Here is a 25,928-nt window from a genome sequence, read left to right on the forward strand (position 1 = left end):
GGCAACAAAATTTTTTTGGTTCATGCAATAACCTTCAAATGCATTAAGTGCAAAGTTACACGGTAGTCTAAATCTTGCTTTGTTCATCGTAGGTGTGATCTAACACCACAATCACATCTAGTTGGATAAGATTACCATAGGCATTGTCTCATTTTGCCTCTCAACATGCACGAACACTTGACGATGTCCATTATGTATTTTAAGTGTATAAAACTATCAAAATTTGACAGGTTAGGTTGTTTCTTGCAAACTATGACACTTTCAAATGATCTCTAAACCTATAGTGTTGTGGTGGGATCCTTTATATTATCTTGTCCCGGATTTTCAAGACTCAACAATGGTTTTTGTAAGGCAACAAATTTTTCATCCATGAAAAAATTGTCAAATGTACTTAATTCAAAGTTGAAGGGTTTTATATCACAATCAAGTCTAGTTGGGAAAGTTTACCCTAAGTATGGTCTCATTTCACCTCTTGACACACATGGGCACTTAACAGTGTACCCTATCGTTGATGTCCCTTATGTGCAAAAGATATGAAGGTTATTGTTCTATTGATGTAAGTGCTTCAAACTACCTTTTCTAAAGTTGGAGGACCTTGGCAAAGGTTTATACCCATCACACATACCTTACAACAAGAAAGTTATGCTTTTAAATGAATATATGATTCCTTTTTTTTTTGCAACAAAGGATTATAAAATAGATTTACTTATTTAAAGTATGACAATAGAACCAAATAATGGCTACTTTTGATTATTATTATTATATTTTCAAGAATCATTTATGGATTAAAAATACATATTATTACATTTGTAAGGTAGGGGAGTCATGTGCTAGATAATTTTGGGTTCTTTTACATTCACAACGTCAAAAGAGTGTGGTTATCTTCATTTTGAATTATAGAAAATATAATATTGCAAATCCATGAGCTATGTGTTAACATTTATACTATATTTTTCCATATGTTGAATTTGCAATCTTTTCTTTTGAATTATCAATCATGTGATGAATATAAATGTTTTTCTTCCTTTATATGTATGTTACCCTATGCAACTCAAATGATAGAATAGGTTTTTTTAACCTCTCAATCATGAAACCCAATGTAATCAATTTTTTTCTCTAGCTACATTTTATTTATCAAACTATACAATTTCCACTTTGATTTTTGTTTTCAAGGAATTAAATAATGTGTTTATTATTCTTTTCTAATCTTTTCTAGATTCTTAATTCCTTCATACTCCTAAAACTACAATTTGTATTAATATTAAATTAAGGTTGTCCCTCTCTAGCACAAAGAAAAATTGTTGATCCAATAACTAGACTCCGAGAATGATTTCTATAACAAGATTAACTAGTCTAAGGTGTAAATCCTTCAAACAAAATGTTTTCAATAGACAAAACATTTTGGTAGTTTCTAGATATCACAATGTTGAACAAAGATCAATACATTTCACTTGACGGTGCCTTCACTAGTCTACATTAAATTTAAAAAACAAACAAACAAACAAACAAACAAATTTGAAATTGAACAACGGAATTCAAAATATTTTAAATAAAACATAACATTTTGATACCTTTAAAATCACAATGAAGGAAAAAATAAGAAAGATATGAGGCCATCAACATGAAAATAAAGAAAAATAATAATGAAAATAAGAAAAAAAGGACCTAAGAAAATGATATAAGATTGTACGTATATTTTTGTTCTTTTCAATAAATAAGCAGTGACCCATCTTATACCGATATATTTTTATTCTTTTTAATAATAAGCAATTACCAATAGAATAACATTTATAAATAAAATAAAAGTTTTGAATTTACATAATGAAAATGAAAACAACAGCTTCCACAAAGACATCATCTAGCTCAAAACAAAATGTCATTTTGACATTCGGTTACCCAAATTTCGCGAGCCCATTACGGCTTGCCAGTTGCTTAGAATATGGAGAAGAAAATGTATCATTGGAAAGGTCTTCAAGCCAATATTAATAGGACCTATTCCAGGTGATAAAAGACGTCTGTATGCTGCTGCACAATGAAACTAAAACGGAGTTTGAAAGTAGACTTGTCAAACAAAATTTGATTATTGGAAAGAACAAAAAAGCAAACATTATTTGAAGTGTTTATAAACCACTTTATCTCCAGAATAGAAACGAAACGAATATGTTTATTAGTTGTCATTTTCTAAAGAATAGAAACGAATATGTTTACCAATAATTTGAAATGCAAACTCAAGAAAAAGACACGTTTACTATGGAGAGAGTAGTTGCTCCTATGTATTTGCATCGGCTTTTCCGATGCAAATAGAAAACAGCAAAATTATAATTATAAATATAAATATTTTGAACGGGCAATTGATACAAACCATCAGTATGGCTGCAAATTGCTCGCTTTGTGATGCAGAAGCAACAATCGTCCAAGATTAACATCCTAGAGGATAATCTAACCAAATAGTTTTATCTTAATTTTAGTTTTGATAAAATTTTAGATACATATTTTGTGGATTAGGAAGTTCTATATTTTCATATAAATATTGTAAGTTTGCAAGCTTTAAAAACAGACTGAGCATGTGGGGAAAGGAAATAAATTATGCGTTTTTTATGAAGTTCCAGAATGTCATTCATTTTGCTTGCTGTATATTATTTTCATTGAGTTGAGTTTCTACTGTGCACCATTTGTGGTATCAGAGCTTGGAGAATTTGATGGAATGCTGATATTAAAAACATTGGAGTCATACTGTGGTACTTTGAGGACAAATCCACAAGCACAATCAAACCAGTAGACAATTAAAAGTCAATTCGCTGCTGCAAGGAGGTGGGACAGCGAAGATAGATCACAGCCACCGGTTTGAGGAAGAAATTCGCAGCCTTGAGAGTAACTGCAAAAGCCATACAAAGCCATCTAGACTTGAGCCAGTCCAACATTGTATTGGTACGATATTTGACTTGATATTGAGACTGTTCTTTTTATTGGTTATTGAACTGTCATGGATGCTGAATTATGTCTGCTTCAAATGTAAATTAAGTCAATTTTTCAGAACTGCTGAATTGTACGATAGACTCTGGAAATCCTCTGAAAATTTGAAAATGTTTTTTTTTTTAAATCATTTTGAATACTTTGGGGGAGGTATTAACTGAATTGTCAAATAAGGTGTAAGGGTAAAATGTTCTGGAAAGCTAAGAGGAAGGAGAATCCAAAGCCATAAATCAGTTTGAAGAGTTCATTCCGTGGAAATATAATGCTAATATTGTTTGTATATTTGAAATCCTTATTTTCCAAATGATCCATCATATTAAGTAAGGAAGGGAGAAATTTGATCTTTTTTGTATGAGAAGAAGATTATTCTTCAGCCCTCTGCCATTATTGGTACCTGAGAGTGAAGAAGTCCCAGCTAGAGTGAGACAAGATTTTCTTTGCCAAGATATGGCACTCAGAGTTCGAGGATGAGGAAGAGGAAGAGGTCCAGCAAGGCAAGCTGGCAATGCAGAAATTCTAGAAGGGATGAGACACATGGAGGTAAGATTAGAAGCTATGGAACTTGCGCAAAGAAGAGCAGCTGACATAGGAGATGTTAGTGATGAAGAGGTGCAACCTCAAAGAGGAGGAAGAAGAAGAGGAAAGAGTTGAAACAAGAATCGTTAGAGCGATTTTTGGGAATTGGTTCCAAGCCAAGGTTGGAAGTGCCTATGTATGAAGGCAGCCTAGATGCCGAGGAGCTGATCGATTGGATCAGTGCAATTAACAAGTATTTTGAATATGAAAATGTTGCTAATGACAAGAAAGTAAAGTTTGCAGTGACTTGATTGAAGGGTCATGCATCCCTCTGGTGGGATGGAGTACAAGATGAAAGAATTCAGCAACAAAAGACCAAGATCAACAGTTAGGACAGAATGTTAGCAAAACTAAAAGGTAAATTCTTCCCCAAAGACTATCAGCTTAGTTTTTTTAAGAAATTACAAAATCTTAAAGAAAAGGACATGTCAGTTAAAGATTACACAGAAGAATTTTATAGGTTGACCATTAGAGCTGGTCACATTGAAGATGATGCTGAAAAAGTGGCTAGATATCTCAATGGACTGAAGTATAATATTCAAGATGAAATTAACCATTTTTGTCCTAGAGTTGTGGAGCAAGCATAGCGATATGCTCTAAAAGCTGAAGAGAAATTATCCAGGAAACAGACACAAAGCTCAAGAGGGAAAAATCAAAGTTTCAAAGGAAGAGGATCACAAGGAGGCAGAGGACAATGGCAAGCACAAGAAGAAGAAGCCAGTAACTTGCATCCACAAGAACAAGCATATCAAGGTAATGACTCTTTTAGAGAAAGGCCTTATTTAAGAGATAGAGGTAGAGGATTTATTAGAAAATGTTTTAAATGTAACAAACATGGTCATAGATCTTATGAGTGTCCAGAAAATCCTACCACAAGTCAAAGAAGTGTACACATTGTTGAAGGTGAAAAGGAGGAAGATGTACATGAACCTGTCACTTATAATGATGAACCCAAAGTTGGTGAATCACTCTTAATGAAAAGTGTGTTACTCAAACCCAACAAGGAGGTGATAGAACCACCCCAAAGAAAGCATTTGTTTCGAACAATATGCAAGAGTGGGGGAAAGTGTTGCAAAGTCATCATAGACAGCGAAAGCACAAACAATCTGGTTTCAACAGAGATGGTAGAGAAGCTAGGATTGAAAAAGGTAACACATCCTAATCCATACAAAGTATCATGGTTGCAAAAAGGACATCAACTCTTGGTTAATGAGCAATGTAAAGTGGATTTACAAATAGGAACTTACAAAGATTGGATTGTGTGTGATGTTATGCCCATGGATGTATGTCATGTTTTACTTGGAAGACCATGGCAATATGATAGAAAGGCTATGCATGATGGGCGAAACAATACCTACACTTTTGAGAAAGATGGGAAGAAGCACATTCTTACACCCCTGAAGGAGGAAAATGTTGTTGCTGAACCAAGTTCTAGGGTGATGCTAATGGGTGGTAAGCAATTTCTACACCAAATTAAGAAGGAAGAGGTAAACTTTGCTTTGATAGGAATGCTTAAAAGTGAAGATACTAGCACAAAGATAATTGATTTTCCTAAAGAAATTCAAGATATGTTGGAGTATAAAGACATAGTAGTGGATGATCTTCCTAATGTTTTACCCCCATTAAGGAGTATTAGCCATCACATAGATTTGATTCCGAGAGCAAATATAAAACCGCCTATAGGATGACACCAAGAGAAAATGAAGAAATCAAGAAACAAGTGCAAAAATTGTTGGAGAAAGGATTGATAAGGGAAAGTTTAAGTCCTTGTGCAGTTCCAATGGTTTTGAGCCCTAAGAAGGATGGGAGTTAGCGAATGTGCATAGATTCCAGAGCAATCAACAAAATCACCATTAGGTATAGGTTTCCTTTACCAAGGATTGATGATTTATTGGATTGTTTAAGTGGGGGCTAAGTATTTCTCTAAAATAGACTTGAAAAGTGGGTACCATCAAATTAGAATAAGGGAAGGTGATGAGTGGAAGACAACCTTCAAGACAAACCATGGTCTCTATGAATGGCTAGTTATGTCATTTGGCTTATCTAATGCTCCAAGCACTTTCATGCATCTTATGAATGAGGTGCTTAAAGATTTTACAAGTAAGTTTGTCATAGTTTACTTAGATGACATCCTGGTATATAGTCACTCAAAGGAAGAACATTTGAAACATTTAAGGATGGTATTAAATAAATTACATGAGGAAAAGCTACTAATCAATCTCAAAAAGTGTACTTTCTTGAAGACAAAATTGGTTTACTCGGGATTTGTCATCTCACAAGGAGGACTAAAGATGGACAAGGACAAGATAAAGACAATCAATGAATGGCCTACTCCTGAGAATATCTTTGAGGTAAGAAGTTTTCATGGGTTGGCCAATTTCTATAGAAAATTCATAAGAAATTTTAGTGGGATTTGTGCTCCAATAGTGGATACCATTAAGGGAGGTAAAAATACATTCTATTGGACAAAGGCTGCTAATAAAAGTTTTCATATGCTTAAAAAGAAAATTACTGAGGAACCCCTCTTGTCTTTGCCCGATTTAACTAAGCCTTTTCAAGTTGAGTGTGATGCAAACGAGACCGCTATATGTGTTGTCCTCAATCAAGATGGAAAGCCTATTGCTTACTTCAGTGAAAAGCTTAATGATGCAAAGAAGAGATATTCAACATACGATCAAGAGTTCTATTCCATCATACAGGCATTGAAGAAATGGAGGCACTACCTCATACCTAAAGAATTTATTTTGTTCAATGATAACCATGCTCTATAATTTATTAGTAGTCAACATAAATTAAGCCAAAGACATGTCAAGTGGGTAGAATATTTGCAAAGTTTTACTTATGTCATTAAACACAAGAGTGGTCAATCCAACAAAGTGGCAAATGCTTTGAGTAGGAGTTCGATCTTATAGGAATCTCAAGTAAGTATATTGGGATTTGATGACTTGAAAGAGATGTACAAAGAAGATAGGAACTTCAAAGAAGCATATGAAGCTTGTTCAAATCCTCTGAATAGCAATAGAAGTCCTTGGATGGAGTACATGATGCAAGAAGGGCTACTATTCAAAGGCAGCCAACTTTGCATTCCAAAAAGCTCTATGGGAGAAAACTTGTTGAAGGAGAAACACAGTGGTAGTTTGGCGGGGCATTTTGGACAAAATAAGACATTGGCTCAATTAAGTTCACATTATTATTGGCCATGTATGGGAAATGATGTCAAGAAGTTTGTGGAGAGGTGCAAAATATGTCAACAGGCCAAGGGAAGTAGCCAGAATGCAAGTTTGTATCAAACATTGCCAATTCCAACCAGACCATGGGATTCCATCAATATGGACTTTGTACTTGGTCTGCCAAGAACACATAAAGGACATGATTCAATATTCGTTGTAGTTGGTAGGCTTTCTAAAATGGCTCATTTTATTCCATGTACAAAAACAAGTGATGCTACTAATATTGCAAATTTATTCTTCAAAGAGATAGTTAGGCTACATGGACTTCCTCGGAGTATTGTCTCTGATCGAGACACTAAATTGGGCACCACTTTGAATTTCAACTCAGCTTACCATCCCCAAACTAATGGTCAAACAAAAGTGGTCAATAGAAGCCTTGGAAACATCTTGTGAAGTTTAGTTAGCATGCATCCAAAACAATGGAACTTGGTGCTTGCACAAGTAGAGATTGCATATAATGATTCTCCTAACAGAAGTACAGGTATGAGCCCTTTCCAAATCATGTATGGTATACATCCTAGAGGAGTATATGAGTTAAGGAATTCGGGTCCAATGGAGATGAAAAGTGTTGATGGGGAAGATTTTGCCAGTGCAATCCAAGATTTGCATGAACAAGTAAAAAGTAAACTTGAAGAGAGTACCATTAAATACAAAAAGAGAGCTGATTTGAAAAGGAAGGAAGTCAATTTTGATGTGGGAGATTTGGTTCTAGCTCATCTTAGAAAAGAAAGGTTTCCAAGAGGAGAATACAATAAGTTGACAGCAAAAAAAAGTGGCCCTTGTTAAATTTTACGAAAGTTCTGTAGCAATGCTTATGAGATAGAACTCGCAAGGGGTGTTGGTATTTCCCCTATCTTCAATGTTGCAGATTTGTACCCTTACAAGGGAGACGAGAAATTAGTCCAGGTTCTTGAAATAGGTGAAGAACAGGTCCTCCAATGAAAGCAGCAGTTACCTAAAGCAACTCCGAAGCAGCCTGAATTAATCTTGGACACAAAAGTCATCATGAAAACTAGAGGTAAAGAACATCTACAATACTTGGTCAAATGGAAGGGGCATCCACCAGAAGATTCCACATGGTTGACAGCTTCTAACCTATTCAAGTATGGAGTCAGTATTGAGGAACTCATGGACAGGAGCCCATGAGCAAGTCTTTTGTTCCTTGGGAGTCTGATGCAAAAGCAACTGTCATCCAAGATTAGCATCCTAGAGGATAATCACACCAAACAATTTTATCTTAATTTTAGTTTGATAAAATTTTAGATAACTAGGAATTTGGCAATGTTAGTAAATTGTTCCATATTTTGTGGATTAGGAGGTTCTATAGTTTCATATAAATATTGTAAGCTTGCAAGCTTTAAAAACAGATTGAGCGTGTGAGGAAAGGAAAAAAATTGTGTTTTTGGGTGAAGTTCCAGAATGTCATTCATTTTGCTTGCTGTATATTATTTTTGTTGAGTTGAGTTTCTGCTGTGCACCACTTTGCAATTCATTCAGACATTTGAATGCTTTGCAATTCATTCAGACAGCCTTTGTAACTGTAACTACATGTTCTACATTAGCCAATACAGAACTAATAGAGCAACCAAGATTGTAGCAGAAAAAGAAACATTTTATTGGGCCATCCGATTAAATCCTCAACCCCTTCATAAAAACTAGCTTCTATAAACGCACCTCCTCTTTGAAAATATATATATATTATTTTTTATTTTTTTGATGATGACCACTACAGCCAACCACCAACATTAGTAACAACCCAAAATTATCCAAATAGCTCAGCAAAAAGAAACCAAACAAGTGGTGGGGATTATCTTCATAAAAGGAGTTACATCATCTTCCATATCTTTTAAAAGTTATGAACCTCCAGCTTCAGAGAAATCTGACTTTGTGAGCTGTGTTAAATTTTGTCACTACCAATATGGGGTTCAAGCCTTCCAATAGTCTTGCCTCCAAGGTATTCTCTTGATATTCCTCGGCAAAATTTCCACCATTAAATCTTTCAACCCGAGTTACTCCAAGGTTGAGAGGAATTCAACGTCCATTCTAGCATCCAGTTGGGCAGAAAAAGCCAGGTGAAGACTAATCTAGAGCTCATCGAACTATTGCTTCTGCTACCACCCATATACCTGAAACTTCTCTTTTCCTAATCATAATTCACATCAGTACTCGCAGGCTGAATTAGGTTGTCCCTTTGACCAGACTCTCTATGACATTCTAGAGTATTTTCATTATCTTGCTTATTCTCCCATAATTCATCATCCTTCTCCATCCAACAGAATTACTTGCCGGTCTTCCAATGTTTCCTTCAATGAAGACGATAACCACTTTATTTCAACACCTATCCCCTGAAATATGCCCACGACCTTGCTAGTTGAGTACCACTTCTTCCTCATCAATTCTCTATTATACCACTCTTCAATTCATTTCTACATCTAATGGTCAAACATGCTTTCTCGGCTTGTCGCTTCAGGCTGGAGTCTAATTTTGTTAGAAAAGATAGCTGATTTTTCACATCTAATGTTCAAACATGCTTCTAACTTATTTTTGGCTTGTCGCTTCAGGCTTGAGTCTAATTTTGTCTAGAAAAGATAGTTGATTTTTCACGTGCTTCCTCTCTTTTCACAATTTTAGATGCATAGTTGAATTTTCACATGCTTCCTCTCTTTTCACAATTTTAGATGCCTCTTTCCTTCATGTTGTATCTCGTAAGTATTGTCTCAATCGTGATGAATTACCTTCTGTCATGATGCCAGTGCTACTTAATAGCAAATGACAAGCATCTATTGGCACCACATCATATAGCATTTTGTCCACATGAAAGTCATCTTTGAAAGCAAAAAGACAAGATTGATCCTCAGGTACGTTGTGATCCTCCTCCGACTGAAACTAAATTGTCAGCAGATCTACCATCAATGACCACCTTGCAGACTTCGTTCTTATGCATTCATTTTTTTTCAAAAGATACTCTTCTCCTACCAGGACAATTTTTAAGGCTTCTTTATTCTTCACATCATCAAGTTCTTTCTAGTCCGTATTTCAAATAAATCGATCAAAGGTTGTATTCAAGGGCTATCATTCCTTTTCGGAGGTTCTGATAACAATTGATGGCTTTATGAGCTTCATTACGAATGGAACATCTCAAGGGCTTTGAAGGGCTTCCAAACTCTAAAAACTTGTAGTCTTCGTCTATACATCGAAAGCCCTCTCTCCTCTGCAATCAACCTTCACATTCTTGCCGCCTTTTTGACTCTTCATATTTAGAAGTATTAAAAAATTTATAACCCTCTATTCTGACTGTTATTACCCTGGTAAAAAATTATTAAGATAAAAAAGAGATATAAAAATGAGAGTTCATTAAAACTGTCGTCAAAATCATGAGACAAATTCAGGGTGATTATCTCTCATCCACAATATTCCAATCTTGCATGTGTTTTAAAGTCAATTTAGTCAAGCAATCAGTAGCTCCATTCCACTCCTGAGGAATGTAAGTAAAAGTAACAGACTCCATAGATCTACAACAGAGGAGAGTCTGATTAACAACTAAAGCTAGGTGCCAACTAACATCTTCAAGCACCTTAGAAGTTACGAAGTTCACAACCACTTGAGAGTCAGACTCACCGATAATCATGCACCATCCCCTCAAAAGACATTGTTCTATAGCTTATGCAATGAGAAATGAAATTAGACTTCGTCGCAGCTGCAACAAACCACTCCCCCAATGCCAGCAAGATCTGGATTCTCTCAGAAAGAACCATCACTATTGACTTTTAGAACTCCAGGTGAAAGAAGAGACCAATATCCCTTACAATTCACCCACCACTTCACCCACACCCTAGAATGCCTGGACACACTATGAAACCATTGACCCCCAACCCTTTGAATCCCTCCCTAAAGATAAAAATTGAGGTGATCACCATCTTGCTTTTCCAATTCAATTTACCGTCCACCTTTAAATCATATTCATATGCCTCATTCAAAGCATAACCAATGCCGGGCCATTATGAAGTTGAATCCCTGACATACCTAGCTACTACAAGCCCTTCATTCTGTTGCATATCAGTCCTCATAAATTGCCCAATGTAAACTCGAAAACCAACACACAGACCTTTTCATGGCTTCTTCAGGTCGTTTCAAAAAAATAAATGAAAACTAAAAATAAAAAAGAAATGCATGAATAGTACAGTAGCTACAAACAAAAGTTAAAGATTAGCTCAGCAAAAGGAAACAGAGGGTTGTGTAGGACCCGTCTTAGAAGGGTCGTTGTATCAAAAACTAAGAAACGTGGCTGCTTTGGAAAAAGATTTCAAAGAATGTAGGGCTTTGCAAGATGATATTGCAGCAGTAAAATTCTTATGTACAATTAAATGTATTTATTTGACGTGTATGTTTCAAGTCTCATGATCTACTGTTTAAAATTCCAACAATGCTAAGATTTCTGTTGTTAGAATCCTCTTGAATCCATCGAATCCAATATAGAAGAATATTTTAGTGCTTGCCACCATTAGACAATTATCTTAGTTGTGATTCAATTTGAGGAGAGGAAGAGGAGTTAAAAGAACAGTCATGCGTGCTTTGAGGCAGAGAGTGCATGATAGTTCACAGTGCTTTTGGTTCAGTTGTAAGCTAATATTGTGACTGATGTGATGTTATAGCTATGATTCCTTGTTCCTGTAGGTTACTATTGAGAAAACATCAACTGCTGCAGAAAACATTAATTACAGCCGAGTACTCTATTACTGAGATTTATAATCTCAGGAATAGAATGAGAAGTCTAGATGCAGATTTTAAAAGTAGAAAGGGACAAGTTTAGGCCATTTTAATATTTCTACATTCCAGCATTCCCAGACAACTTGTAAAAGAAAAAATAATCATACCGAAAATTCCTCAGCTACACTGCCACTCTGCACCTTGCTACCAAGGAAAGTTTCCCTAGATAAAAAATCAGAACAGGTGGTGTCATACCAAAATTTAACACTAAAAAATATGGGAAACTAAGAAAAGAATAGGGCTCTTCCGTAAAGAAGACGTTTACATCAAATACAGGCGTAGAAATTCTTATCTGTACCCTTTCATTGTACTGAATTCTGTGTTTCACTTCATTGCAAATGTTTATGCTTGCTTCAAATTATTTTTTAAAATTTTGATGTGATAATCTGTTCTTTTTATGGCACCAGTTTTCCTGTCTACATTACTTGTATGTGATCAAGGTTACGGAGATTGATTAGGTGCCTTAATTTCAATTTGAAATAGTTTTTCTATTGGGACTCTGACGCTATACAATCAACTATCCCTTATCATTTATAGATTTTCTCCCGCAGTTTATCATATTGAAGTGATAAATTCTAATGACATGATCAGTATAGTGATTATTTTTTATTTTTTATTTGTAAAATTATTTTATCAAAAGAGTAGTTCAATTGGTTGAATATAATTGATGAGGGTGTGTTATGTTTTTTAATTATATCTTCAAACCTCTGAAATTATAAAAGATGTAATTGGAATATATTGGTTGGAGATTTTTAAGAGATATCAGCATAGATTGATATTCCTGTATCAGATAATAAATCTTCTATCAAAAGAACACAACAATTCAGATTTTAATTGTCATAGCTTCCAACACACACATTAATTGATAAACACAAAAAATAAGATGTTCTCATTACAATTAAAAAATTATAAAACTTCAAGAAAAATATCTCCTTAAATTGAAATGAAAGCTTAATAACAAATGTGAAATACATAGCAAACTATTCAAACAAAACATTAAACTAAGTGTTTATGTATTAACAGATAGAATACAAATTTTAAAAGTACACAAAATCAATAAATCATTATAATTCTACACATGACACTAGATGCATGTAAAGAAACTCTTTCAAAAAATCTCCACCATAAACAAGGTTCCAGTGTATATCAATCTATTGGAATCAGATCTGTACATAAACAGCACACTTCTCCCTTTAAGTAAATATCATTTCAATATCATCTAGATGCTTGTCAGAACTCTTGAAAACTCTATCAATTGTATGTAATTTATAAAAGAGTTGAAAGGAACTAAGACTCACTGAAACCAATATTGTAAAAATCCAACACCCCTATGAGATTCTTCAATGCATCCAAAGTATATATATAACTCTACATATTTTTAACCTAGGTAAAAAATTTCTTCTTTGTAGATCCATCTTCTACTAACATGGGTTTAAAATCTCTTCCTTTTATGTCCACTCTTCTACTGTGGATTGGAAAAATTCTTCGTATATTCACTCTTCTACTGTAATAGGGATTCTCACTATGATGGTCTGAATTCTTATGTCATTCTATCTTATTTCTTTGACTACATGCTAAGATTGTAAATTAATATTTACTCAAGAGCATTGGCAAGATTAATTGAAAGAAAAGAAACAAATGCATTCAACATGACTAGTAGATGCAGAGGAAAATGTCTACCAAAAAACTTAGAAACAATCTAATGTCAAACAGGCATACTTCCCAACTTAAGTTGCCTGTTGGGATTTTGGTACAAATGTGGGTTCAAGATTCAGGTCCGAAATTCGTCTAAATTTTTTTGGGCTTGGGTTCGGATTCGTTTTGGGTTCATCTGTACAATAACTTTTTTTAGATATCTATGTGTGTGTATATTTATGCAACAAAAAATAAATCCATACTTGAATCTGCTAATAGTAAAGGAACATAGTAAAATACACCACCAAATCTATATTTCAGTTCAACAGGACATTAATTGGATCATTTAGCCATACATACAACTTGATACACTTGCTTGGTCACATGCATGGAAAATATTTCCTTATCAAGGGGACAGTTTGAGAATGAAGGGAATTATCAAAAGATAAGTGCAGTTATCTGAACTTTTATTTTGAATTGGTTAGAGCATTTCTAACCAGACTATATTAAAAGTTGAGATACAAATCTGAAGTCCAGGATTCAAAGATATCATATATTTTTAAAGACATTCCTCTATATTCATCAATTTAGATGTCACCTATTGTCAATTTGGATTTCCTTTATGAGCAAGTTTTCACTTTCATACACAAATGCATAAATGAATATAAGCATTTTTTTGGTCTATTTAGTGGTTGGAATAGGGTTGGGAGATCAAAAAAACACTTTTAAAAAGTCTAAAAATTTTGAGACCAAATTCAAACCAGGTCTAGACAGCAAATTCTTCGAAATTCGCTGCAAATTCTACCCAGGTTCCTCTGACAGAATCTACAGCAAATTTGTATCTCTACAAGAGAATTTGAAGAGAATTTGACAAGGACTCGACTTTGTACAGAATTAAACCAGACTTTGAGGATTGTTGGAGAGAATCTGGTAACTTAGTGAATCCCAACAAATGCCTCCAAACCTAATTTTCATTTGGATCTTCAAAATCTACAAAAATGCACCTGGGACACCTTGGGAATGATAAATTTGACATGAAAATACCATACATAATCACCAAGTACACAAATAATCATATCATAGAGTTCTACCACCCTGTAGCAACAGTGACAAGAAACCACATAGATAGGACAGTTTTTTGGAAGGAAGGAAAGCTGATCAAAACGTGATAAACTAGCCACACACTAATTGGCAAGTCCATAGTCAACCAAGTGTTAGGATTAAACCACAGACAAAAATAACAATTACATGCAAATATAACCAATATCAGAAAATAATAGATCACACAGAAAAGAACACAAGACACCAAGATTTAACGTGGTTCACCCAATCCCTGGGCTACGTCCACCAAACAACAAGTCTGATATTATTACGATCTAGTAATTACAACCTGATTACTATCTGTAATCCCTTACAGCTCAATACGGCCGCAAGAACCAATTTCGCATCACAACTATAAAACAATCCCTAACCCTAAGCTCTTTTATACAAGTATTTTTACTACTTTAGGGTTATAATTAATAATTACATGTCGGCCCAAAATCTCGATAAAATAGGGCCCAAATTTATTTTTTCGGTACGTGCAGTGCTTTCCTAATCAGTCACCACAATCTAACACCAAGAGCCACTAAAACCAACATGGAAAAAATCCAACACCCCTATGTGACTCTTTAATGCATCCAGAAAATATATATAACTAATATAAACCCTTGTGAAGAACCTCTTCTTTGTATATCCACTCTTCTACTAAAATGGGTTTAAAATCTCTTCATTTTATATCTACTCTTCTAATATAATGGGTTATGAAAAAAAAAATTATATCCACTCTTCTACTGTAATAGGAATTGTCACTATGATGATCTAACTTCTTATGTCATTATTTTTAATTTCTTCGACTACATGCTAAGACTTGTAAATTAATATTTACGTAAGAGCATTGGCAAGATTAATTGAAAGTGAAAGAAATGCATTCAACATGGCTAGCTGATGCAGAGGAAAAGGTTTACAAAAAACTTGGAAACAATCTAATGTCAAATAGGCATACTTCCCAACGAATGGTTCCAAACCAAAACTTCATTTGGATCTTCAAAATCTACAAAAAAAAAGACCCAAGACTCCTTGAGAATTATAAATTTGACATGAAAAGACCATACATGGTCAACAAGTACACAAATAATCATATGACTGAGTTCTACCACCTTCTTGTAGAGTGATAGGAAACCATATAGATAAGACATTTTTTTGGAAAGAAACGAAAGTTGATCAAAACATGATAAACTACACACCAATTGGCAGGTCCTTAGTCAACCATACAAAGTTGTAACAACACATTTTTCAAACTACAGATTTGGGCCAAAATTTGAACAAGCTATCCTTACAAAAGTGGGCATAACTTACTCATTTCTCAATGAAAATAAGTCAAACTTAAAGCAAAAGAAAGTAGATTCAATACTCTTTCCAACCATATGACATTCATACCCCAATCCTTCTATATAAAAGACAACGAAGTGCTGAAACATACAGGAATCAAAATTCTACCAGTTTGAGACACAACTAGGACAGTCACAACTTCGAGCATAAACCCAATGAAGCAATTGTGTTTTTTTTTACTTTTCTTTACATTATTAGGGCCCTAACACATATAGGAACACATTCTATATACATCAACCTTGAATCAAAATGTTTGATAGTGTTTTAGAAGCATTTTATATGCTACTTTTATGATTGTCACAATCACCTTCACAGGAACAGTCATAAACTAAGTTATCGATTCGTGCTTCTTGCCCCTTGGTGTGGAAGCCAAAGCGAACGGGCTTTGGATACGTCCAGAAGCCCTGCGGAAGCTGGCTAGAAGCTAGACGCAGGCTCCCGGATGCGTTTGGAAGCCAGAACTGGCTTCCAAATGGTTTTTACCCCGCACGGCACCAACGACCTCCCCAAGTTGGGACGATCCCAAACTACACCTATCACCAAAGTTCAAAGTTCAACATGTGCACACACCCTTGTCAACACAAACACAATATGTATATCTTTACATAGCAGAATATTTCAACAAAATTCTGAACACAATATTTTAGGGCAAACAAGTAGCTGTATTGATTTCAACAAATGGCCCCTGGCCCGATTTACATCAATCTCAACTATGTCGTTAATCACTACCCAAGTACTTCCCAAAGACTGGCTTCCAAACGCATCTGAGAGCTTGCAGTTGGCTTCCTACCAACTTCTGCAAGGCTTCGGGAGCCTACAGTTGGCTTTTGACCAACTTCCACAAGGCTTCGGATTCATTCGAGAGCATCCGTAGTCCCAGCGGCCAAAAGGCCCAAAAAAACAATAGAAAACCTAAAAAACAACTTAACTTGCCCATTATGCACATGTTTTAATTTCTTTTTTAGGTTTATTTTGCTATGAAACCCTAAACGACCCTAAAGGTGAATGTTGAAGCATTCACAACTCATTTTGGAACTTTGTTTGCACCTACAACCACTTCTCATTTGGTCTCTAGTTTGCATTGCCATTGTGAAGCCAAGTTCAGTATTTTCAAAGAGGATCGATCGAAGAGCAAGAGATTGCTTTCTCAAAAGAGTTTAGATCATTCAAGGTAAGTGATCAATCCCATTCTTGAGTATTTCGATGAATTTTTTCAAGTTCTTGAAGAAAATTTTCAAGTTTTTTTTTCAATTTTTTTTTTTGAAAGATATGTAGAAGCAAGTTTAGTATTTTTTTCTCACTTCTTTCCACTTGTATGCATGATGTTCATAGTTGTTAGGACCTAATTAAAATTTATTTATTTTCCTATAGAATAAGTTGCAAAAAACTAAGGCAAGAATGGATACTGGTGGTAGTGCTAGTCAAAGTTCAGTGGGGGACCAAGGAGGGGAAGGGACTAATAATTTCAGAATTGATATAGGTTCTCCTTTGTGGAGACATACAACACAAAGATCATAGGTTGCAGGACGTGGCTCATACTATTGGAAGTACAATTATTGTCAAAGTAACAAAGGAAAACCTTTCAATAGCTCATATTCCCGAGTGAAGCTTCTTTTTATGGGCCCTACTGACAAAGGATTTGGAATGTGCAAAGGCAAAAATGGTACCGGAATGACTAATGTTGTTACATCCCAATTTTTGACCTAGCTTGAAATATAGTTGTTGAGGTTCACATGAAGTCAGTTGGCAATCTAATTTGATATAATCTGGCGAAATGATAAGATGGTTGTTATGATTTCAAATGAAGATGACATGTTAGTTGATCGTTAATCGCGAATTCATGGAATTAAGATGAAAGGTTAACTGTTATAATTATTTATGATTAAATAATTTAATTATTAAGAAATTTCTTGCAAGGAGCATGTCGAAGGGGTGGAAGCATTGTTAGAAAAGAATTAGGCAGGGAATCACCATCACTGGGCAGACGGGTAAAAGATCTAGCCAGAATACATGTGCAAGACCTGCATGAGTTATTTAATAATTTAATAAAAAAATAATTGAGATAAAATATAAAATGTATCTTAAAGGATTTTAATTTATCTTTCGTCATATTATTTTAATAATGATTTATATTCATGCATTTAATAAATAAAATGATTTTTGGCACTATTATAATTTAATAATTAATAAGTAATGTTACAATTAAGATTATAATAATGTTCGATTTATAATAATTGTATTATTATAATTTTCAAATTATAATCTCCCAATTCTTCCTTCCAAATTCTTATTTTTTCTTTTGTTCTTTTCATAGTCGATTTTATGTTTGGTATCCAAATGGTCTTCTTGGGAATTTGAAGGGAATCTTGTAACTATTTGGGAAGCCGATGAGTCAAGTTAAAACTTTATATTAATTAGAGTATCGATGATCGCTTTTAATAATCTTTTTCTTTTTGGTACCCGACTACCATTATTAATTGCGGCAATAGCATTTGGGACCTTTGGAATTCCTTAGCGTCACATATTCTTATATACCTGCGATTTTATTATATGCGGGGATGCGATGAAGGTATGGACTGCTGTATTTCTGCGAGTTCATTTTAAAATTTGTAGCAGCACTTTTCCAATCCAACATGTCGTACAAGTTCTAATTTACTGAAGATTTACGCAATATTTATACTCTGGAGTTTTTTTTTGCAAGCAAACCAATGAAGAGATAATGCAAATCGACTCCAGAGAGTTTTGGACTTATACAGGTTATGTGGTAGTCAATCTCACATTTGGAGCTGTGTACAGCTGAAACGTTTTTGAATCTATTTTTTCCTTTCAATCTTTATTCCATGCTAATCGGTGTTTTGTTATCATTTCCTTATCATATTTAAATAGAATCTGATGCCGAAAATATATTCAATCTGTATGGTGAATGCATGTACACATAATCATAAGCTTCTTAAATGAAATTCAATGGGTCATGTATCAGAGCATATGCTGTTCATTTGGGATTATCTCTGCCTTAGATTAATGAACCTATCTGAATACAAGTAATTGTGTTTGTGTTTCACAGTTTCTTCTTTCTTGTTTGTTGCCGGCTACATATTGATAGAGCTAAGAATAAAGTAAATTGTTTTACAAATCTTTTTCACCTTGGTTGAGTATTCATCCATAGCCAGCTAGGCAAGTTGAATAGAGATCAATTCATAATACTAGCTGTTGGTAATCTGAGATTTACATGAGATCATTTACCAAATATTCTTAAGTTATATCATTTATGAAATCCGTTGGTAATTGTAATAAATTGATTGATTATATGAAAACACACCATGCACATGCTATCATAATTTTCTGAGCACATCCAAAATACTATTAACACGAGGAAATTCACCGGCAGATAAGCCATGAAATGGTGAAGAGGAGGAATTTAATCTGCAAGAATGCAGAAGAGAATTTAGTTATGATTAAATTAATTAATTAAATATTCAATTTTGATATCTTTAAAGAACATAATTATGTGATCACAAAGTGTGAAATGCCGGATGTATGTAATAGCTCCTGCACATTCTTGTTATTGTGATCTCCTGTTGCCAAGTCGTATGGTGAAGTTAATTATCAGGAAGTCCAGTGAATGGTAAGATGATCCCTGTCAATTCCGGGTAGGGAGGGCCAATCTCGTTAGAGATCGTGTGGGGATATATATTGTGATCCAAGGTTGGGTGGTTAAGCCCCTGGCAATGTTTCACCTCTCTCAAGATGTCGTATATGCGTCAGATAAAGATAAGCCATGCAATCAATTGTTTATCAGAGATAGGTATTATCATTTTTGTTTATAAGAAGGTAAGATTAAATTGAAGCATTTCATTGTTATCATTATTTTACTTTCATATAAATGAATATTGAATATAAGTAGTTATCTAATCTTGTGAAATTGTCACAGATAAGCAATTGGAAGGAAAAGAAATCCGAAGCCCTGATTGATTGTGTGACAGCTGGAACCTTAATTGATACAGTGGTATTGGAAGCCCTAACTGAATCCATGGTATCGAAAGCCCTAGTTGAATCCGTGGTTGCAGAAGCCCTAAATTGAATCTGTCGTCGCAGAAACCCTAGATAAAATCCGTGGTTGCGAAAGCCCTAAATTGAATTTAAGGTCGCGGAAGCCCTAAGTGGTAAAGCGGTATCAGAAGCCCTAAATAAACCAAAGGTAATTGATGCCCTAATTGGTAAGATGATATGTGATGCCCTAATTTAAGTTATAGTGTTATTTAGTTGTATTCATCAAATGATTTTTGAGATAGCAATTGATTTGAGAAATTGTTATGGTGTATTTGTGGACTAACCAGGTGGTTGCAGAAGCATACCTATATGATCTTCAATCTCAGTTTTCCGAGGTATGTGATTTCAATTTCCAAAGTAATTTCATTAAAAGGTATTTCAAGTATTTAGTTAAGAAATTTTTGTTTAACTGACTTTAACAGGAAATCTTCTTCACATGAACATGAATGATGTAATTGCCTTTTTATGAAATCGAAGTTATAACTGTATTTTATGCTTATGTTAGATGTTAATTTAGACACAGGAAATCTAGATGTTACAAATGCAGAAATACTTTCATTTGTGAGAGAACAAGAAGTTGTTGATGCATTGATCAATAGATCAAAAAAAAGCTACTATCAAGGTCCATCCACAAAGAGCAAGATGCATGCACCCACTGAACTAATTGCATCCTCCCAATACCCATTCTTGCAAGTACTTGTGCCAAGAGAGGATGAGGAAGAAGTGGGAATTGCAACCCGCAAAAGAGGCCCATTGCACACTGCATTGATGAAGCTATTGCACGTTGCCTCTATGCAAATGGGCTTCCTTTCAACTTGGTGAGATCACCATATTGGAAGGAAATGGTGGCAGCAATCAAAGAATCACCAGCTGACTACACAAGCCTAGGGTATGAAAAGGTGTGTATGACTCTATTGCAACAAGAGAAGACACATATAGAGAAAGACCTTCAACCAATCAAAAAATCTCGGAAAATTTCAGGTCTAACTATTGTGTCAGGTGGTTGGAAGGATACAAGAAACTGGCCACTAATTAATGTGATTGCAGTTTCCCCCAAAGGGGCAATGTTTTTGAAGGTTGTTGATTGTGAGGGGCAAGTGAAGGATTTTGAATTCATTTCTAGAATTCTCATCGAGGTCAACAAGATGGTCAGGGTGCAGGTGTAGTTGAGAGTCGATATGAGCATATTTTTTGGACCCCATGCAATGTTCACTCCCTTAACTTGATCATGCAAAGGATTGGCACTCAAATAGATTGGATGAAGAAAATATACTGAGGGGGAGGAGATACAAATGTTTGCATATATTATATATATATATTATACGTTTCCTCCCGCATCCGCATCTAAAAAAAAAATCCCCACATCCCGTATCTGCTTCCAGAATCTGCCTCCGAATCAGTAACTTAGGTCATAAAAAGAGACTTACTTATCACACACCAAAGCTTCTCTCAAGGTGAAATTGTAAATTTAAGGTCTGCACTCAACCTCCTTGACATCTCCAACTTGTACACTTCAATATTCATTTACCACCCATATATGCAAGCCGAAAACATAAGATTTCATATCTGATACATAGAGATATCAAACATGTTATGCCATCAAAACCATATCAGACCTGCCTATGACGCCTTCAAACTTTGGAATAAGTAAAAACATATCAAAATCAAACTACGATACAAATTTGGATCCCTAAAAACCGAGTAATAGCAGATTTTTACATTTTTCCAACTCTTGAATTATCCTAGATAGGATTTTGAGCCTCTTCTACAAAATTTGTTTAAACTTTTATAAATAGAATGAATTAAACCAAACTTGAACACAATAGAGTATATTTACGGTACTTCCATCCTCAATCACAGAGGATTCGTAAGAATGAAAGAAATGTCACAGAAAAACAATAAAAATCAGACGGAGAAGCTGGAAAAATGCAGGAAAATCAGTACTTCGTTAAAAAGTTTCACCAAATCATTAAGCCACCATTACAATGAGCATAAAACAATTTATTTAAGGGAAAATAGTCATAATGTAAGTGATGCACATAGAATAACTTTTCAACTTCCAAGATAAGATTTTTTCCCTTTCTGATAAAAATTATTGCTTTTACAGCTGTTTTCCCAGTTTGGACAACTTTTGCATATTAATGCCTATAGACTTACAACTTTGAAAACTGATCATCAATGGTCTAAAATGATCTTAGAGAACAATATTAAACTGAAAATAAGAAAAAATCCTCAAAATCACTTTTTTTTCCTATACAAGGCTAATAGGCATGTATAGTGCCCTGCACCACTAGCCAAATTATTGCTTCCGGGGTGGAGGATATGAATTTGAAGCATATTTTGGTCAGTCTCAGAAAGGAGGTTGATGATTTCAGTTGTACCTACGGAGTCATGCAATATTCTACTATTTGTTTCAGGACTTTTTAAAAAAATTGAATCTAATAATACGTAGATTGATCTTATTAATATAAGTACAAATTTGTAGGTCAGATACACTTAAATTGATTTTTAAAATAAAAGTATGTTATTTGTAATTCAGATTTTATAAAGACAAATTTGTAGATCAATAAACTTAATTTTTTTAGCACATACTTCCAACTGCTATATTAAACCATCCTTTTCAAATTTTGAAAGAAAAATATCAGTATGAATGGTTTGGAGTGCAATTGACTCCAAGAGAGGGACTCCATGAAGAGGAGTGATGCTTCTATAAATCTGTCTCATGTTGCTAAACATTGTAAATATAAATATTAAATATCTTTAGTAGAAAATTAGATGCAGTGGTTAGAGAAATATTTTCAAAGATGATATGTGGAGACTCCAGATCTTGCACCATCAAAATGTGAATTCACAATCAGTTAAATTTGCTTTACATATCTTTCAAAATTCTTTCACAATGTTTACTTTAATGTTAATCGATTTTCTATCTTGTTATAATTCTAAAAGATTTTAGAAATTGGGAGACTTTAAATGTAGATAAGTCGTTCAGTACTTGTTCCATTAAGTACCTGGTCATAATTTGTGATTCAAGGAGAGGAAAGCTGGAAGAATAGTCAACAAAGCTCTCCGTTAAAAGAAAGGTAAAAACTTATTCAATCAGAAAAGGAGACACGAAACATGATGAATCACGTTCCCAGCGAAGAGGACTTTACCCAATTCTGTCAGTTTCCACGAAATGATCTAACAAATGGAACAACTTTAAAGGTAATTGCTCCCTATCCACTATATTTCAACCCCGCATATTTCAACCCTGCATATGCTGAGAAGCTATAACAGTCATCTAAGCTCTAAGGAACAAGGCATGATAATTGATAAAGCGCGTAGTATCTGGTAGTGTGTGAAGTGATTGTAAAGTTATTAGTGAGTGTTTATGTTTGGATGAGATCCCTCATACTCCATGAATTCATAACTAGAGATCAAAAGCATTTTTACTTTCTTTTTTAAAATTATAAAGAAAAATATATAATTTTAATAGATACTTACATCTCAACATAGCAGCAATTTTAAGGTTGGCTCGGTCACAATAAAGCAGTCCCAGATTGCACAGTGGAGATAACTTCCTAGCCTTTGTTGTGGAATTGTTTTTTAACATTCTTAGTATGATAGGTGTCATTGTTGAGTGTTTATGTGAAGATGAAGTCAGAGATCTACTCATACTTCAATATCAAAGTGTTTACTTTTCTAAATAATCAAACTCAGAATGTCATTGTTGAATGTTCTATCAAAATGAAAACCCTCATAGCTTGAAAAAAAAATCTTTATCAAAATTAAATATACAACTAATATTTACCTGAATCTGGTGTAACAGGGATCTTGGGCCTGGCTTGGTCATGGTAGAGGAGTGCTGGATAGAGATAATTTTCTCTTGAGTGCTGGATAGAGATAATTTTCTCTTCTTGATGGAGCCACGATCAGATGTGTGATAGCTGTAGAAGGGCTGCCCTGTAGAATTCCATAGTGGAAAATGAGTATCCCAACAATGAAGGCAATAATTGACCTTGCAGTTTGCACTGAAGATAAGCAATAACAGTACTGCCCAGCAGAACGATTGTGCAGTTTGCATGATAATCGATAGAGTGGAAGAATAGTTCGGTTGCATGTTAATAATATGATTGGACTGGTTTTAATATTTTTGTATTGTTTCGTGAGAATGATGACTGTGTTTTGAATGAGTGGACATTGAATTGCTTTAAATTTAAATTTTAACTTGAGAGCAACTATCATTTTTCTTCAATCTAATAGGGGCTAGTCCTTCCCACTTTCTGTGTCCGGCATGGAGCTTAGACAACATAAACAATTTTAGAAATAAAAGTGAAAGAGTATGGAATCATAAATTATAAAGAGAGCATTACAGACGATATATATAAGGTTTAAAGGCCTTAGTTTTTCAGCCTATAATTTGGAATGCACCATCTAGTATAATTATCCTTGCTAGTAAGGATGCTCTCCTCAGATACATAATATCTTTAAAAAGTTTGCCCTCGTTATATTCATCAGGTAGCTGAATTCTCAAGGCTTCAACAGAAGGTGTACTCTGCAGCAAGCAACTTATTACTGCAACTTCTTTTTGATCGAACTCAAGAATTTCTACACTTATTTTCTTGAGGTTATGATGTGGTGGGGTAAGACATGCAGGTACAGGATCTCTTGCCAGCTCCTGCATTGCAATACTACGATTGAGTAATTTAAGCAAGAGTTATTTCTCGCACCATGGCAAATTCTGATGACTTGCTAAAAAAGAAGTACTTTCATCTTTTACTTACATGTATTCAAAATGCATGATCTTAAACTACTACTTATAGCCATTGGGTTTTGAGGTTCTTGTGAATAAATACCTGCATAAAGAACCCAAATATTGAGAGCATCTGAAGATTAGGCAGCTTGTGAAGTAGGTTAAATAGAGGAACACCCCTATCTGATTCTCTCTCGAAGGGCTCGGCAATGTATATGACAAGTGTCTGCAACGACTGGAAGTTGCTCATGATGTGAAGAAATCTACTCGCTGAAATAACTCCAGGATCGTTTTATTGTGAGCAATCTATGTTCAATTCTCTTAAGAGTACCTTCAGGGTGTAATTCAAGATCAAAGATGGCATAAGAAAGCTAGTAAAACCTTATACCATTCAGATTCAAATCCTCAATCATGTACCCTGACAGAAATCTGAGTTTTGGGCAGCTAATAGATAGAGACTTTACTCTTTCCATACCCAGATGTTCAATAGTGGATGAACAAATATCGGCATTAACCAGCCCAGAATATCCTATTATTTCAAGTTTTTGCAAAAGGGGGCAAAGCGAAATCAAGGATTCTAAAGACTTATCTGTGAGTTGAACATCTCCGAGGTGAAAAGTAATGAGGTGGGGGAAGCCACCGAAATTGATTGGGAAACTGGTGAGAACATAATCGCTCAGATTTAGTGTTACCAGACTTGAACAAGAAAAGACAGCAGGGGGTAAGGTTTCTTTCAAATTACCATTGAGCCGGGCTACAAAAGGCACATTGTGATCAAACAATGTGAGATGTTTAACATCACACCGAGATGCAGATCTTGCCCATTTACACAGATTTTCACGAGAAAAGTGCCGCCGTGGGGTATTATCTAACCAGGTGTTGTGGAGCTGGAAGGGCTCTAGGTTGCCTCAGTGCAGAAGCAAAATATTGGAGATAATATTCTCAACCCTTGAAACGAGGAGCGGATCGCGTGAGGTACACTCTGAGCCCAAAATATGATATGGAGACAAGGTGAGTTCGGGCATCTGGGTGTATAGAAATCTCCACCTCTTAGAAAGAATAGAAGATTTGACAGCTTCTTTCATAGGGAGCTTTGGAGCTTTGTTAATATGAGAGACAGAAGAGAATCAGGAAGTGTGCAGAATGCATCCTCGGCAGGCATGATTGCCACTTGCAAAATGCAGAACAAGAGTGCCACGAGATTATCTGTTATAACATAGAAATTTGTTAAATACAGACAATCTTAAATTTATCACGTTTAGGAATATTAATACGTTCTAATAGGCCCGTGGCTAAATAGCCGACCGGATGTGAAGTTAAACAAGAGCTCTTGAGAGGTGGAGTTCCTCCCTTTTAGAAATGAGAGTATCTATGAATTTGAAAAATATAAATAGTTGGGCTTATAATTGGTAAATGGAGTGGCAAGTTATCACTTTCAATCTTCCTTCGAGTCGATGAATAGTTAATAGTTTCTGGCTAAGGCCATGTTGTTTTTTTCGGCTTCGGTCGTCTGATCTTGTATCCTCCGGCCCCTT

General features: G+C 34.9%; 1 pseudogene across 1 annotated transcript; it reads right to left on the bottom strand.

Annotated features, from left to right (window-relative positions):
- Nucleotides 1-1,770: 1,770 nt before the first annotated feature.
- LOC149579461 (F-box/FBD/LRR-repeat protein At1g13570-like) lies at nucleotides 1,771-25,706 on the bottom strand (annotated as a pseudogene). The gene is made up of 4 exons (XR_016365105.1): nucleotides 24,497-25,706; nucleotides 24,072-24,318; nucleotides 23,452-23,603; nucleotides 1,771-2,038 (listed from the first exon to the last, which is right to left on the bottom strand). The product of XR_016365105.1 is annotated as an F-box/FBD/LRR-repeat protein At1g13570-like (transcript).
- Between the last annotated feature and the right edge of the window lie 222 nt (nucleotides 25,707-25,928).

This window comes from Cupressus sempervirens, chromosome 1 (genome assembly GCF_028749045.1).
Source record: "Cupressus sempervirens isolate cs-2001-9-10 chromosome 1, ASM2874904v1, whole genome shotgun sequence".
NCBI classification, from domain to species: domain Eukaryota; kingdom Viridiplantae; phylum Streptophyta; class Pinopsida; order Cupressales; family Cupressaceae; genus Cupressus; species Cupressus sempervirens.